Here is a 16,633-nt window from a genome sequence, read left to right as displayed (position 1 = left end):
AGCCATGATTATATATTGCTGATACAAAATAATGGTAATGGGATATCATTATCAAGATGAATCAGTATGTCCAATAGTCTAAAAATGAATCATTTATCACATAATCACATATATCATTTATCTTTTAATGATGTATTGAGCTTTTATTTCAATGAAATCCATGTTTTCATTTATATTGCTATTTATATATTATACGTGCAAATTGATTGTTTTAGAATTTCAATAATGTCGCCTTGTCCTCTTTATATGCATTTATTCAATTTGAACTTATTTGTTGGGTTATGATGAATATGAATAAAGCTTGAGTGAGTGTATGCTAAGTTAAAGAATGAATTTTTAATTGAAGAATATTTTAATTGGGTGAAGAGTTTGTGAACTTTACTAAATATCATTTAAATTTTATGAACAATGACAAATAATTATGTTGTCCATACTTAACGTAAATGTAGAAATATAACTTTTTATAATGATGATACTATTAAAATATATTTAGAAAAATATAATTTTGTTTCAAATTATTACAATTGGTATATTCATAGATAATCTTATTTTATTTAAACGACCAAACATTCTGTTGGCTCATCTTTTTTCTCCCATTGCTCTAAAGGAACCACTAATGACAACATAATGCAATCAATGATTCACAACATGATAAGTGCGCTTGATTATTCAAACATCGATGAGATACCAACACATGTACTATCTAAAATTTATATGACATTTTAAAGGTCAGTGAAAGAGAAGTTTGAACAGGTATTCCTTTTGGTCATTCCCAACTATATGTTGTTGCGAGGTTATTGAACATTAAGGCAAAGCATCATTTCTCCGAACAATGTTATGATAATATATGTCAATTGATGCAAAGTTGCTCCCTGTCGATAACATAATGACTAACAGTTTCTATAATACAAAAAAAAATTAATTGGGGTTTAGATTTACTTATAAAAAATATTGATTTTTATATTAATAATTGCATGATTTTTTAGAAGTATGATAATGAATTTATTGAATGCAAGATGTGTAACCACCCTTGATATAGGTAACATAGTCGTGTACTATCACCAAAACATGACCACGAATACCCAAGAGGTTGTCACTAAGTTCATATCCCATTTTCAAAGACAACTGGGCATGATAAGAGACTATTTGAATCCGGACAACAACACACTTATTGATGGGTCGATCCTCACATATTCACAGTAGCGCATTTTGACAGGCCTGATTGTACCCGAGGACATACAAAAGGCGTTACTTGATATAGGCAACAATCGGACACTAGGACCCAATGGATTTGACTCAAAATTCTTCAAATCAGCATGGCTCATAGTGCACACTTACTTTTACCATGCTGTTCAGGAATTCTTTACATCTAGTTGTCTCTTCAAACAATGGAATCACACGATTCTAGTGTTGGTACCAAAGTCAAATCACACCCCCCTCATCACAGACTATCGGCCCATCTAGTATTGTATGGTTGTCTACAAACTCATCTCCAAGATTTTAGCGGCAAGAATGCAAGCAATAATCAAGACTTTACTTGACCCAACTCAAGCAGCATTTGTTTAAGATCAGTCCATCACCGAGAATGTGTAGCTAGCCCAAGAGCTCTTGAGAAAATACTCTAGGAAAAGGAATTCACTAAGATGCATCCTCAAAGTTGACCTTCAGAAAACATTTGACATTATGGATTGGACTTTCTTGGTGAACACTCTCCGTGGATCTGGTTTCAGCATTAATACATTGGATGATTTCCTACTCAATTAGGATCAATGATGCTATGCATAAATTCTTCAAGAGGGTACGGAGTCTCCATCACTTTTTGAGATTTATTTAGAGGTCTTCTCGAGGATGCTCAAATCAGTCTCAGTGAAGCTGACATTTCACTTCGACCCAATGTGTGCCGACACTAGGATCACTCACTTAGCTTCGCGTATATGGACAATCTACTCATATTTGTGCGATCTGATGAGTCCACCATTGCCTTGATTGCAAACTGTATTGCAGACTTTGGAGACATGGTCGGACTATAACTAAACCTTAGCAAATCTAGCATGTACCTCGCAGGAGTTGACGACCGCATAGTAAGCAAATTACTAGAGCTTATTGGATTTCAACAAGGTACCTTCCCATTTCGCTACCTCATTATCCCCCTTACAGCACAAAAACTCTGAACCAATAATTACTAAGCTTTAATGGAAGCAATCTTGAGCGAACTTGCTTCATTGCCATAGCAAATGCTCCCATATGTCGGTGAGCTTGAATTAGTGTTGACATTCTTGTAAAGTGTGGAATGATTTTGGCTCTCTATTCTATCGATACCATGTGCTATTATAGACAAGCTATATGTGATATGTAGATCCTTCATTTGGTTAATGAAGCACCCTCCGATCTCTTGGGTCATCATGTGTCTTGCAAGGAAAGAAGATGAATATGGACATCGCGATCTACACTCATGGAACTCAGCTTTGCTTAGCAAAGAATTATGGAATCTTCTATAGAAAAAAATGTTGAAAATGAGTGAATGAAGAAGAGAGGCAAGAAGAAAGAAGTTTCATTGTGAAAAAGATTTTAGTCCCACATTGAAAGTTTCAAGGCTTGATGGTTGGTTTATATTGTTTCACAAGAATGTGTGTTGTGAACAAATAAATGAGTGGAAGCTTGCTTTTGTGTGTGGCTGCGTAGGGAGGGTGCAAATCCAGGGCCCGGATTGCACTGAACCAAGTTTGTTAGTGTGCGAGCACAACCTATACACGCCCAAATAAATTAACCGACATTTTGCCACTTGGATTATTCTTTTTCCATTAACGCTTAAATAAGAAATGCATATTAATATAATGCATATGACGTTTCTTTAGCAAATGGAAAAGTAACCTCATGCAAGGCATCCTATAAAAGGCCTTGAGCATGAGAGGAAAAGATATAAGGAAAAGAAAGATTAAATAATCTTTAAATAATCTTTCCATCCACCTTCTTTTCCCTCTTCTTCTTCTCTGTCGTTTCTTTCTTCCACTCGACAGAACCCTGGTGATAGCATTCGGGTATTTCTCAGTTCGCCACAACCACCAGTGCTAGGTGGAGATTACAGTTTCACCGTTGTATCTTGGGAAACAGACGACCCGAGTAAGCCTCGAAGCACAGCCAGAGGTGGGTGAATCTATTTCAAGGAAACTGCGTCATTCGCAGGCCTCGGTCAGCCTCTTCGCCCATTCGGCCTGTCTCGCTGTTCGCTCGATCGACCATTCTGCCTACCCGACCTCGCTGCTCGGTCAGCCCCTTCGTTCGCCCAGTTAGCATCTTCGCTCGCTCGGTCATCCTCCCTCTGTATGCCCGGTCGGTCTCACTACTCACCCGATCGACCTGTCTTGTTGCCCGGCCCGGTCGACCTTCAGTCCGCTCGGACTTTGCTGCTCTGACACTCTGCTCACTCAGCCACTCCGTGGTCAGAAAACCAGCCCCTGCTGGCAGCCTGAGATTATCAGCTCAGGTCATTTTAATAGATAAGTGAATTTAAATTCGGTATATTTAAATTCAGCTAATACCCCGTAAAATTTTCGGCTACAGATTGTGTCCAACAATCTTGAAACAGATTCGTTTCTGTTGAGATGACCACAGAACATAATGTTGAGGTGCGACAGACTCAACAAATAAAGGTCTCCTCCGCCCCGATTGGAACTGTACCAATCAATCATGGGGAAAAGCCAGATAAGTTCAGTGGACTGAACTTCAAGAGGTGGCAGCATAAGATGCTCTTTTACCTAACCACGCTCAATCTGGCTCGATTCTTAACCGAGGACCCTCCCAAGCATGCTGAGGATGTTGATGCTCAGACCATCAGTGCAGTGGCGGCATGGACTCATTTTGAGTTCCTTTACTGAAACTACATCCTCAACTGCCTTGCCGACTCGTTGTACGCTGTGTATAGCATGAAGAGAACGGCTAAGGCGCTGTGGGAGTCCCTGGACAAGAAATACAAGACGGAGGATGTAGGGGCCAAGAAGTTTATCGTGGGCCGATTCCTGGACTACAAGATGGTTGACTCCAAGATGGTGATCAGCCAAGTCCAGGAGCTTCAGGTGATCTTGCACGAGATTCGGAAGGGATGGTTCTGAGTGAAACCTTCCAGGTGGCAGCTATCATTGAGAAGTTGCCTCCCGGCTGGAAGGAGTTCAAGAACTACCTGAAGCACAAGCGGAAGGAGATGAATGTGGAGGAACTCATAATCAAACTTCGCATCGAAGAAGACAACAAGAGTTCAGAGAGGAAGTTGTTCTCTCAGGCTACTGTGAAAGCCAACGTGGTCGAGCACGGACAAAGCTCGAAATGGAAGAATCCCAAGTCTTCCAAGCTAAGACCCAGAGGAGGCATCAGCAAGAAGAAGTTCTCTGGGAAGTGCTTCAACTGTGATAAAGTAGGTCATAAATCTTCGGAGTGCAGGAAGCCAACGAAGAAGCAGGAGGCCAACCTGAACGAGGGACCAGAAATGGACAACCTCTATGTTGTGGTCTCCGAGCTAAACTTGATCGGTTCAAACCCTTGACAATGGTGGATCGATAATGGTGCCACCAGACATGTCTACTACAATAAGGAGCTGCTCCACAACTTTGAAGAAGTCACTGGAGACAAGATGTTCATGGGGAACTCAGCAACCTCGGACATTATAGGCCAAGGAAAGGTGGTACTGAAGATGACCTCGGGCAAGGACCTCACTTTGAACAATGTGCTGTATGTTCCAGAGATTCGGAAGAATCTAGTGTCCGGATCACTGTTAAGCAAGCACGGCTTTCGTATTGTTTTTGAGTCGGACAGAGTTGTATTGTCTAAAAATGGAGTGTTTGTAGGGAGAGGCTATGTATCTGATGGGCTGTTTAAGCTCAATGTAATGGCGATTAAGCTTAAGATAAATAAAAATGAAAGCTCTTCCACTTATATGCTTGAGTCTTCATGTTTGTGGCATGGTAGACTAGGACATGTTAACTACGATGTATTGCGTAGATTAATAAACATGCAAAGCATACCTACATTCTACCTTGACTCGAAACACAAGTGTGAGATTTGTGTTGAAGCAAAAATGACAAGGTCATCCTTTCAACATGTTGAAAGAAGTAACGAACCACTTGACCTAATCCACACTGATGTGTGCGACCTAAAAGGTACGCCAATACGTGGTGGTAATAAATACTTTATCACTTTTGTAGATGATAAGACAAAATATTGTTATGTGTATCTTCTCAAAAGTAATGATGAAGCTATAGAGAAATTTGCTCTCTATAAGAATGAGGTTGAAAACCAACTTAATAGAAAGATTAAGGTGGTTCGAAGTGACCGAGGCGGTAAATATATGTTATCATTCGCTGAGTTGTGTGCTGAACATGGGATCAGACATGAAACAACAACTCCTTATACTCCTCAGCAAAATGGAGTTGCTCAACGAAAAAATCGAACTCTAAAGGAAAGATGAATGCTCTTCTATTGAACTCTAGACTGCCAGAGTTCATGTGAGGGGAAGCTGTATTAACAGCTAATTACCTTTAAATAAGGTGTCCCGAAAGAAAATAGATAAGAGCCCTTATGAGTTGTGGAATGGAAGACAATCATCCTACAAATATTTATGAATGTGGGGGTGTCTTGCCAAAGTTTTGGTACCTGATCCGAAAAGGATTAAGATAGGACCAAAAATTGTTTATTGCATATTTATTGGATATGCACATAACAGCAGTGTGTATCGATTTTGTGTGTATGGGTCACACATACCGGAGGTACACAAGAACTCGATAATCGAATCGAGAAATGTCTCGTTCTTTGAGCATGTGTTTCCATATAAAACCCGAGAGGATGCTAGCTCCTTAAACCGAACATATGAAACACAAGGCGAAGAAGATAATGAACCAATTGAGGTTGAGCTTAGACGGAGTAAAAGAGCTTGGGTAGAAAAATTCTACGGATCATATTTTATCACTTTCATGCTGGAAAGTGAGCCTCAGAGTTACTCAGAAGCAGTAAGCTCGTCTGATGGACCTCACTGGAGAGAGGAAATTGCATCTGAGATAGAATCTATCTTGCAAAATCACACTTGGGAACTTGTGGATCTTCCTCCGGGAAGTAAACCACTAGGCTGCAAGTGGATCTTCAAGAAGAAAATGAAATCAGATGGTACAATCGATAAGTACAAGGTCAAATTGGTAATCAAAGGATACCGACAACGAGAAAGCCTTGATTACTTTGATACGTATCTCCGGTGTCGAGAATAGCTTCCATTAGAGTATTGTTAGCTATCGCCGCTCTATGGAATCTCGAAATACATCAAATGGATGTAAAGACAGCCTTTCTAAACGGGGATTTAGAAGAGGAAATCTACATAGACCAACCTGAGGGGTTTTCTATGCCAGGACAGAAAAACAAGGTTTGTAAATTGGTGAAGTCATTATATGGCTTGAAACAAGCACTAAAGCAGTGACATGAGAAATTTGATAATATCATGAAGGAATGTGGATTCAAAATCAATGAATGTGACAAATGTGTCTACATGAAAGCTACAGAAAGTGACTATATCATTTTGTGCCTCTATGTAGACGACATACTTATCATTGGGAGTAATGATAAGATAATCAAATCCACAAAAGGGATGTTGAACTCAAGATTCGACATGAAAGACATGGGCCTAGCTGATGTGATTCTAGGGATCAAAATTCTTAGAACAACAGAAGGACTTGTTCTTAGTCAGTCTCATTACGTGGACAAGATTCTTGAGAAATTCACCAAAGGTGATACTGCGTTGACACGAACGCCGATAGATACGAGCCAACATCTATCGAAAAATCGAGGTGAAAGTATCTCTCAGCTAGAATACTCTCGAGTGATTGGAAGTCTGATGTACTTAATGAGTTGTACATGACTAGACTTAGCCTACGCAGTAAGTAAACTGAGTAGATACACGAGTAATCCCGGTGTTGAGCACTGGAAAGGGATAACAAGAGTATTGAGGTACTTGAGGTATACTCGTGAATATGGACTGCACTATTCGAGATATCCCACTGTGATCGAAGGATACAGCGATGCAAGTTGGATATCTGATATAAAAGACTCTAAGTCTATGAGTGGATATGTCTTCACTCTAGCATGTGCAGCCATTTCCTGGAAATCTTCTAAGCAAACCGTAATAACTAGATCCACGATGGAATCTGAGTTTGTAGCTCTTGACAAATGTGGTGAAGAGGCTGAATGACTACGGCAATTCTTAGAAGATATTCTGATATGGTCGAAACCTGTGCCAGCAATTTGCATACATTGCGATAGTCAATCAGCAATTGGCCGGGCACAGAGCCATCTGTACAATGGTAAGTCTAGGCATATACGTCGTAGACATAATACCATTAGACAACTACTCTCAACGGGAGTTATCACTGTTGACTATGTGAAGTCAAAGGATAACCTAGCAGATCCACTAACCAAAGGGTTAAATCGAGAGTTAGTTGCAAGCTCATCACGAGGAATGGGCTTGATGCCGTTGTCAGCGATCAGTGCAGAGGACACCCAACCTATGTTGATTGGAGATCCCAAGAACTAGGTTCAAAGGGACAACTAATATGCACTGACTAGACACAATGTGGGGGGGGGGGGGGGGGTAGCCCAATGAAACAGTGACTAGACCAGGGTAAGCCGATGGGCTTTTAATGATCAAGAAGAGTAGATGACAACTCTTGAGGGATCACCTATGTGAGAAAGAAGTGAGGTCGCTTTGAAGAGAATTGGAGGCACAATTCTTAGAGCTTCTCATAGAACCAGGCGTGTTCATGGCCAAGAACGAACATACTCATGAGAACTAAGTTGTATCAGGGAGAGTCTTGGGTGAGATTTGTCATTGCTTACACAAACGGCAGTATAGTTCAAGGATATCGTGTCTACTATCAGCCAATAAGCAACCAAATCTTCACAAGGGAGGGTTCAAAGGGTAAAACCTACCTATCCTATACTTGACTCAACTGCTGGATGTTATCACTTACTCTATCTCCATTCATGTGGGGGATTGTTGAAAATGAGTGAATGGAGAAGAGAGGGAAGAAGAAAGAAGTTCCATTGTGAAGAAGATTTTAGTCTCACATTGAAAGTTTCAAGGCTTGATGGTTGGTTTATATTGTTTCATAAGAATGTGTGTTGTGAACAAATAAATGAGTGGAAGCTTGCTCTTGTGTGTGGCTGCGTTGGGAGGGTGCAAATCCAGGGCCCGGATTGTACTGAACCAAGTTTGTTCGTGTGCGAGCACGACCTATACACGCCCAAATAAATTAACCGACATTTTGCCACTTGGATTATTCTTTTTTCATTAACACTTAAATAAGAAATGCATATTAATATAATGCATATGACGTTTCTTTAGCAAATGGAAAAGTAACCTCATGCAAGGAATCCTATAAAAGACCTTGAGCATGAGAGGAAAAGAGATAAGGAAAAGAAAGATTAAATAATCTTTCCATCCACCTTCTTTTCCCTCTTCTTCTTCTCTGTCATTTCTTTCTTCCACTCAACAGAACCCTGGTGATAGCATTCGGGTATTTCTCAGTTCGCCGCAACCACCAGTGCTAGGTGGAGATTACGGTTTCACCATTGTATCCTGGGAAACATACGACCCGAGTAAGCCTCGAAGCATAGCCGAAGGTGGGCGAATCTGTTTCAAGAAAACTGCGTCATTCGCAGGCCTCGGTCAGCCTCTTCGCCCGTTCAGCCTGTCTCACTGTTCGTTCGATCGACCATTCTGCCTACCCGACCTCGCTGCTCGATCGGCCCCTTCATTCGCCCAGTCAGCATCTTCGCTCGCTCGGTCATCCTCCCTCTGTATGCCCGGTCAGTCTCACTACTCGCCCGATCGGCCTGTCTTGTTGCCCAACTCGGTCGACCTTCAGTTCACTCAGGCTTTGCTGCTCTGACACTCTGCTCACTCAGCCACTTCGTGGTCAGAAAACCAGCCTCTGCTGGCAGCCTGAGATTATCAGCTCAGGTCATTTTAACAAATAAGTGAATTTAAATTTGGTATATTTAAATTCAGCTAATACCCTGTAAAATCTCCGGCTACAGATTGTGTGTCCAACAAAAAAGACTCCCTTTGGTTGCATGGGATTCATCATCAGTACTTCTGGAACATTGATTTGTGGGATTGGAAGGCTAAGGCATCTGATTCTTCCCTCATCAAGAGGCTTTTGCAAATCAAGGATCTCATCCTCACAAAAAAAAGGATCATTATAGCAAGGGGTGGCTGCACTCAGCAACTGGTTTGAAACTGGATAGCAGTGTGGTTCAACTATGGCCTATGCATCTTCTAGGCCACAAAGCGTGATCAAGGAGCAGTCAAACATTGTATGGAAGTCATACCTAATGCCCAAACACTAATTCATAGCATGACTCTTTACGAACGAGAGGCTAGCACCAAGACAAGATGCCGTATGTAGTAAAATATGTCTGCTTTGTCAACAAATGAAAGAATAAACTTTGGATCACACCTACTTCAAATGCACTATAAGTCAGACCCTTTGGGACCAAGTTAGATCTTGGCTTCAAATCAGACACAGTCACATAGGCTAAGCACGTCCAAGTGCATGTTGAAGGTTTTTATCGACATTTCAATGACAATGACATTTTAATCGGGGCTTGCTATCTAGGTATGTCTAGTACAGTCTATTTACATTGGCAAACTAGAAATAGATATCTATATAAGGGGATGTCCCCAACATAGAGAGGATATTTTCAAAGAAACATACGCATATTTTTCATGTTTTGGACGTCTAATATGTATACCCTTTCATGATAGATAATACAATTTACCTTCATCAAAAAATCATAGTCATGTGCTAGGGAAAATGAAGGAAAATATCTTATATGTGGAAAGTTATGTATGTCTTTCCTTTAACTTGTAGACTTCAACACTTGTATACATCTGCTGCAACAACAAACCACATGAGGTGGCATCATAACCGTGTATATAAAAGAGATATTAATATGTTATTCTTCTAACTCCCTTACATGAAAGCATTTGGATGAAAAATATCCTTCTTTTGCAATAAAATCACATAATATAAGGCTAGAGCCTTCGATTAATGGATTTTGAATATTTGGTTAATCAGGATAAGAATATTTATCTTGGCTAGTCATATGAACATTATATACCTTACCCTCTTAGATGTGCATAAAAGACAAATATATATTTCTTACTATATTTCTTTTAGGCCCTAAGAACTCGAAAGACAATATAAATATTTTCTTGCAACTTTTGATTGTTGAACTTAAGGACCTATGAAATGTATGGGTGGAGATTTATGATATTGCAAGTAAAATAAATTTTAAGCTGCATGTTGTCATATTATGGACAATTAGTAATTTTTCAACATGCTATGAAATGGAGTATGGCTGATAAGTTAGCATGTCCACATTGTATAAACAAGTTTAATGCATTTGTATTATTTTGCAGTGAGAAGACATTGATTTGATAATCATTATAAATTTTTGCCTTATGAGCACCATTTTACGTTAAATAAGAAAGATTTCATAAACAATCTAATGGTCACAAATATTCCACCCAAAATGAAATCAGGAGAATAAATCATTGAAGAAATAGATAGTTATGAGTTTGTACCAATAACTAAAATTGGTTTTGATAAACAGATTATTAGGATATGCAAATATGGTTGGAACAAATGAAGTATATTTTAGGAGTTTCCATAGTAAAAGTGTAATAACCATATTATCATGATACAATTCATTACTAAACCCTCTCTTCTACACTAATATAGCATAAGGAATGATCTCGATTGTCTGTCAAAGAACACAATGATGAGTACTAATCTGTAGGCAATGTTTTCGTTTGGGGTGGGGGTGTGGAGTTGAACTAACAAGGGAACAAGATTAGCCTAGACTGCATGAGGAATTAAAGATGCATCATAAACAATTAATGAACCTATCTAACAACCAAGTAAAGAAAAGAATTGCAAAATTGAAACAACTAGAATTAACAATGTAAGAGGCAATTCATCAAATACATCACAAATAATAAAATCAAATGAATACTACTTAAAGAGATACAAGAAATTCTACTTGAATCTATCTAGATCTATCAACAACCAACATTAAGAATGCTTGAAGACAATCAACCGAGACAGCCAATACATCAAAGGAGTTACGGATGGAATTGGAGTTGAGGATGATGGATGCCGACGGTCGGCGGAGAAGATGATGACAAGAATCTATGGTATTTTTTTCTCCTCAATGGATGGACGAAGATAACATAGAGCTAGGAATCCCAATGCTCCGATGGATGAAGATGATGTCAACAACATCCTTCGATGGAGTTGGGAATTCCCTTGCTCTTGAAATGTCAGTGGATGAAGATGATGACCGAAGGAATGACTATGGAAGAAGGTGGAGATGGTGGCTACTTAAAAATTAGGGATATCCATCTTAATGAACCAGTATCTCTTATATAACCTACGTAACATGGTTGTGTCACAAAACATGGTCCAGTCGTATCGGCCAATGGCATAAGGAGCAATATGAAGCATAATCATGTTTGATGTTGGGGGTTAGCGCTCAGCTGCAGATTGTGGGGAACAGCAAGGGGCATGGCTAGGTCGTGTCAGGGGACATGACCAGACCATGCTCCCTACTGGAAATGCTCTCGAAGTTGGATTTATCCTATAAAATAAAATATGTTTGCATTGAGGAAATAATACTATCAATTTGAAAGGAATTGAAATAAAGTTCACAATACCTTTATACATGTAAAACATGATGTGATGGCGATCTTAAACACATAAGAAGATTAAATGTTAAGTATGAGCTTATAATATTACATCAAAATGTTAGTTATCAAATTCCCTTACACTTATTTCTTCCATGTCTCAAGCAAGTAAACAAAACAAAAAGAAAACTCAAGCAAGTAAACAAAACAAAAAGAAAACTCAAAACTTATCTACTAAACAATCCTCTATCAATACTTCAAAGATTGTAAAAGATAATTATTTAGGTCCATCAAGTTTTCAAGGATCAGGATATTCATGAATCCACTTCTTCCATAAGTTAACAAGCATGACAATTTCAACCAATTTGAAAAGTTTAAGAGTGATAGAACTGTTGGAACCGAATTTGAAATTCGGTTGTCGTGTTTCTACACTCCTATACACAGTAGAAATTTAAAATTAAATCAAAGACAAACAATTAAATCAAAGGAGTGTTCGTATGGTTGTAAAGTAAACATAAGCATGATCATTATCTAAGCATGCATTAGAATCTAACCGTATAAGTAAAATCCTAAAAGCATAACAAAGATAAACTATCATGTGATTGATTCATCTAACGCTCATTTAATTATTTTATTTGGGCATACTAAAATATCTGAAATAAATATATTAGATCATTTAAGCATAACCTAAATAAAACTATTAACACATGCGTCAATATACAAATGAATCATATTGCCACATGAGATGTTGCCACAATGAGGTCTGGGGTTCGAATCTCGGTAAAGTCGAGGTAAATGCCTCCCTTATGTGCTAGTCACTATTCCAAAGGCTAGTAGCCGCCCATGATTTATCTCCTCCGTGTTGGCCCTTGGACGGGTTGGCGGGGGCGCTGGGGGCAAGTGTATTCTTCTTTTGCCACAATATACAAATGAATCATATTACAAGTATAAACATACCTTCCAAACAACCCGTGTTTGGGAATGACTTCAATTATTCTGGTAATAGTGAAATAACTCTTCATTGATTGTCACGAGCTTGTACTTTCTTCGTCTAATCTGGTCCATGATCAGAGTCCTCTTTCCAACACTTGATCACACTAGAGATTAAGTGTCATTTTTCGTTGAGACAGCCGAAACGTCTTCCTCAAAGATGAGGAAGGGGCTGCCCAATTATCCCTTCACAAGGAGCTGTCTAATAGTCCTCAACAAAGGGCTATGCCTTCCGAAATTCTGCAAGAAGGTGGGTGGCAACTATACTTCTCAAAGAGGAGAAGCAACAATGGGACTTTTCGATGGAAGAGAGGAAGAAGATCTCTATCTTCTACCTTTAAGAGTGTTGCCAAATTTCTCCAAAGAAAAGAGAGGATGGGTCTGCAAAAACTTTGCTGTCCAAATTTCCAAAGAGAAAGAGAGGAAGTAGCAATTCTCCAAAGAGAAGACGAACAAAATGTGGTTGCCGAATTCAATGCTCCGAAGAAGAAACAGTAAAGTGAATATCTAATTCTCAAAGAAAAAATAACTATATATAATCATCATGGAGGAGTGGCTTCCATCATCTCCAAAAACGTGGTGTATGTGGAGGAGAGAACGTGGTGGATAGGGAGAAAAAGAAAAACATTTTTTTCTTTTCCATCTCATGTCACGTTGTAAATGAACTATTTTTCTTATTTTCTCATGATGCAGTTTAATTTTAATTGCATTTCCTCTTGGGCTTGAACTTTCAAAGTTCATTATCTCTTTTAACTTGGATTTTTAGAAATTTTCTAGAACCCAATAATACGAATCATATCAACGATCCAATATTGTTAACACGGCAAACACATTTGCTCGCTATTATAATAATATAAATCTAATTTATATACTTTGTATGAAACTCTTCAACTCTTCTTATTTCCATTTACTGGAATCACTTTAACATTTGATCATATCAAACTTTCTTTGTCAATACACTGTTTGATCACATCAAACTTTATTTGTCAAATTTAACTACTTGAATTTGACTTTCTCAACGAGAAATAAGTAAACCAATACTTGTGTGACCCTCAATGGTTCAGGGATACAACTAGCCGTGGGTTTACAACTCTTTATGATTCTGAATTATACTTGTCCTTTATTTGGACATACCCTTAATAGCATCATCTTATGATCAACTCCTTAATTATAGGATGTCAGAACTAATTTTGATTAACACTCAACGAATCATGATAAGAATGTCTAGCAGCACCACCCCATGATTCCCTAGGTATCACTGAATAGTGCTTATAAGAACCAGTCGATTATGATTAACATATAGTCCAGTCCCTTCATCTCATATATCCCAGTCGAATTTACAACTATTGGTACATCAAGAGTTGTATATTAATTCAACAACCATGTAATATATCTTATAGTGATATCGCATGTGTAACTAGGAAACTCCTTTCCTAAAATACATCTTACAGCTCTAATCAAAGACTTTATGCATTATAAAATAATATATTATATAGGATATCCACACTTGTGGGTGTGTGGTGAATCCCTGACTACAATACACTAACTCTTATATGTTTCATTATTACACCTAATCTCACCACCTAATGACCCTAACAGAGTCAGTAAATGAGTCAAAGTACAACCCTGACATATAGAGTTTTAGTGTTGTCCCGGAGCATAAGGACTACTAGTGTACACCCACAATTAATGACTTATCCACTCAATAAATGATAACCACTTAGAAAGTCTGTGTGAGGGATGTTCGATGAACTCATCATATGATCATCCATTTGTATATTTGAACATCTCTATGTCCTTACCAATGAAATATGGTACACTACATCACAGATGCTAGTCTCTAGCTTAAGCAACCTTTTATCCTTGTTTATTAGGCAACCCAATCGACTAGGAACAAATTTAGAATATACAGTGAATATTTATGTATTTCATAATGACCATCATATGTACCACCACATCTCATTATAGTATATTCAAGGACTTTATCTATGTATATAGCATGAGTATAAAGATAAAGTAATGTCAAACTGAATTGAATTATTTTAAAATAAAGGTTGTTTATTTACAAAAGTCAATAAAGCCCTAGCCAGCAGTTAGCTTTATAGAGCACCTACTCTAACAAGAACCTCCCAAGGTAAGTAGTTCTGCTCTCGCACACATATACATTCACAAGGGTAGAGTTCACTCAATGCTAGATTACACTACCATATGTTAGCTTATTTTCTACTTTCCACCACAGTAAACAGATACATGCTTGAATCAGGAGGACTTATTAGAGGTGTTATTGAGTAGAAAGAAACCAATAGAAACATGCAAGATATGCAGAATAAGAGGAACAAAAGAAGACATAAGAGCATTGGGATGATAAACATAACTATAACCAAATAATCCATGACCAATATTCCATCCAAACTCCCTAACACTCTACCTTCTTCGCATGTTCTCAATGTAACATATATGCAAACATACTTATAACTTTCAAGATGTGAATTCTGTTGGATCATAAAGACGCTAGAGGGAGAGTGAATAACGATCGTCGCTTTAAAAAAGGATCGAGAATACGTAGCGGAAAAGAAATACGAAAGTTTAAATGTTAACACAAGGAATTTTTTACTTGATTTGAAACATTCAACGACTTCTACTCCAAGACCCGCACTCATTGAATGCTTTCATTGGGTAATCACAATCAGTTTGAAAAGGAGTTACAACAATTTCTAAGTACAAGAACTGAAATAAAAATGTTACCAACAAACAAAAAAGAAACTTGAAGAATCTTCGTTCTTTAAATTTTGGAGCAGTCTTTCGGTGTCGTCGGAGCCTTTTCGGAGCAACCTGCGAATATAAAAGTCATAGCAGATGATTCTCTGAAGCTGGTGGTTGAAAGTTTTTATATAGGCCCATTCAGAGTGCCAAGAACCCCTCCGGGCACCTGTATCATTGCTGACGTAGCGATCTCTCGTAGAAACTTGATATGTTAAGTTTAACCATCTCTGGACGCTTGGAACCCTTCGGGCGCCTTGACTATTGATGTCGGTTCGACTAGTCATCGCTTTCCAACTCAGCTTCTAGATGACTTTTCTGGTCTAGGCGCCTTGACCAACTCCAGGCGCTCGTACCGCCTAGGTGCCTAGCCAGGCCACCCGAGTGAAGCTGGTCTGGGCACCCAAACCAACTTTGCGCGCCTAGAGTCTGAGCACCTGGATCGCTCCAGGTGCCTGGACGCCTTATTTTTAGCCTTTTCCCTTGTTTTCCTGTAACAAAGTTAGTACACAAGCAATAATAGGAAAAAGGAAAAGTAGCAATTTGACAGTTTTTGGACCATTCGGCCCTGACCTTTAGTTTCGATAAAACCCTTAGGTCAGACCAACGCCTATTGTTCTCTCAATCGGGAGCGCGCCCTCACTGGATCTCTCCTCCAGTTGTTTACCTCTTACTTACCAACTATAGTTGCTTGACTTGTCTTTGACCCCCAGCTCTTCCAGCCAGTTGTCAGGTCCGCAGAACCAACTGAACTTTGGCCAGTTGTCATGTCCCGTGGACCCAACCGGACTTCCCGCCATATATCGGGCCCTGCAGACCTATCTAGACTTCGCACCAGTTATCAGGTCTCACGGACCTAGCTAGATTTCAGTCTAGTGTCAAGCCCTCCATACCCGTCAACTCTTGTACACTTGGTAAAATAATTAGATCACAAACACTCTAACTTTAATCTACTTGTCATTCATCAAAATTTGATTTAGATCATTAGTACAAATTACACCAACAATCTCCTCATTTTTTATGCAATGACAACCTGAGTTAAAGTTAGAATAAAAATAATATTGAAAGACAATATACAAAAAGTAAACAAATGATCTAAATTAGTTTTGAATTTGATTTACTTGATCAAGTTTGCTCTTTTTTTCTACATTAACCCTTACC

Source organism: Zingiber officinale, chromosome 5B (assembly GCF_018446385.1).
Source record: "Zingiber officinale cultivar Zhangliang chromosome 5B, Zo_v1.1, whole genome shotgun sequence".
Lineage (NCBI taxonomy): Eukaryota > Viridiplantae > Streptophyta > Magnoliopsida > Zingiberales > Zingiberaceae > Zingiber > Zingiber officinale.
This window is presented reverse-complemented; position numbering follows the sequence as displayed.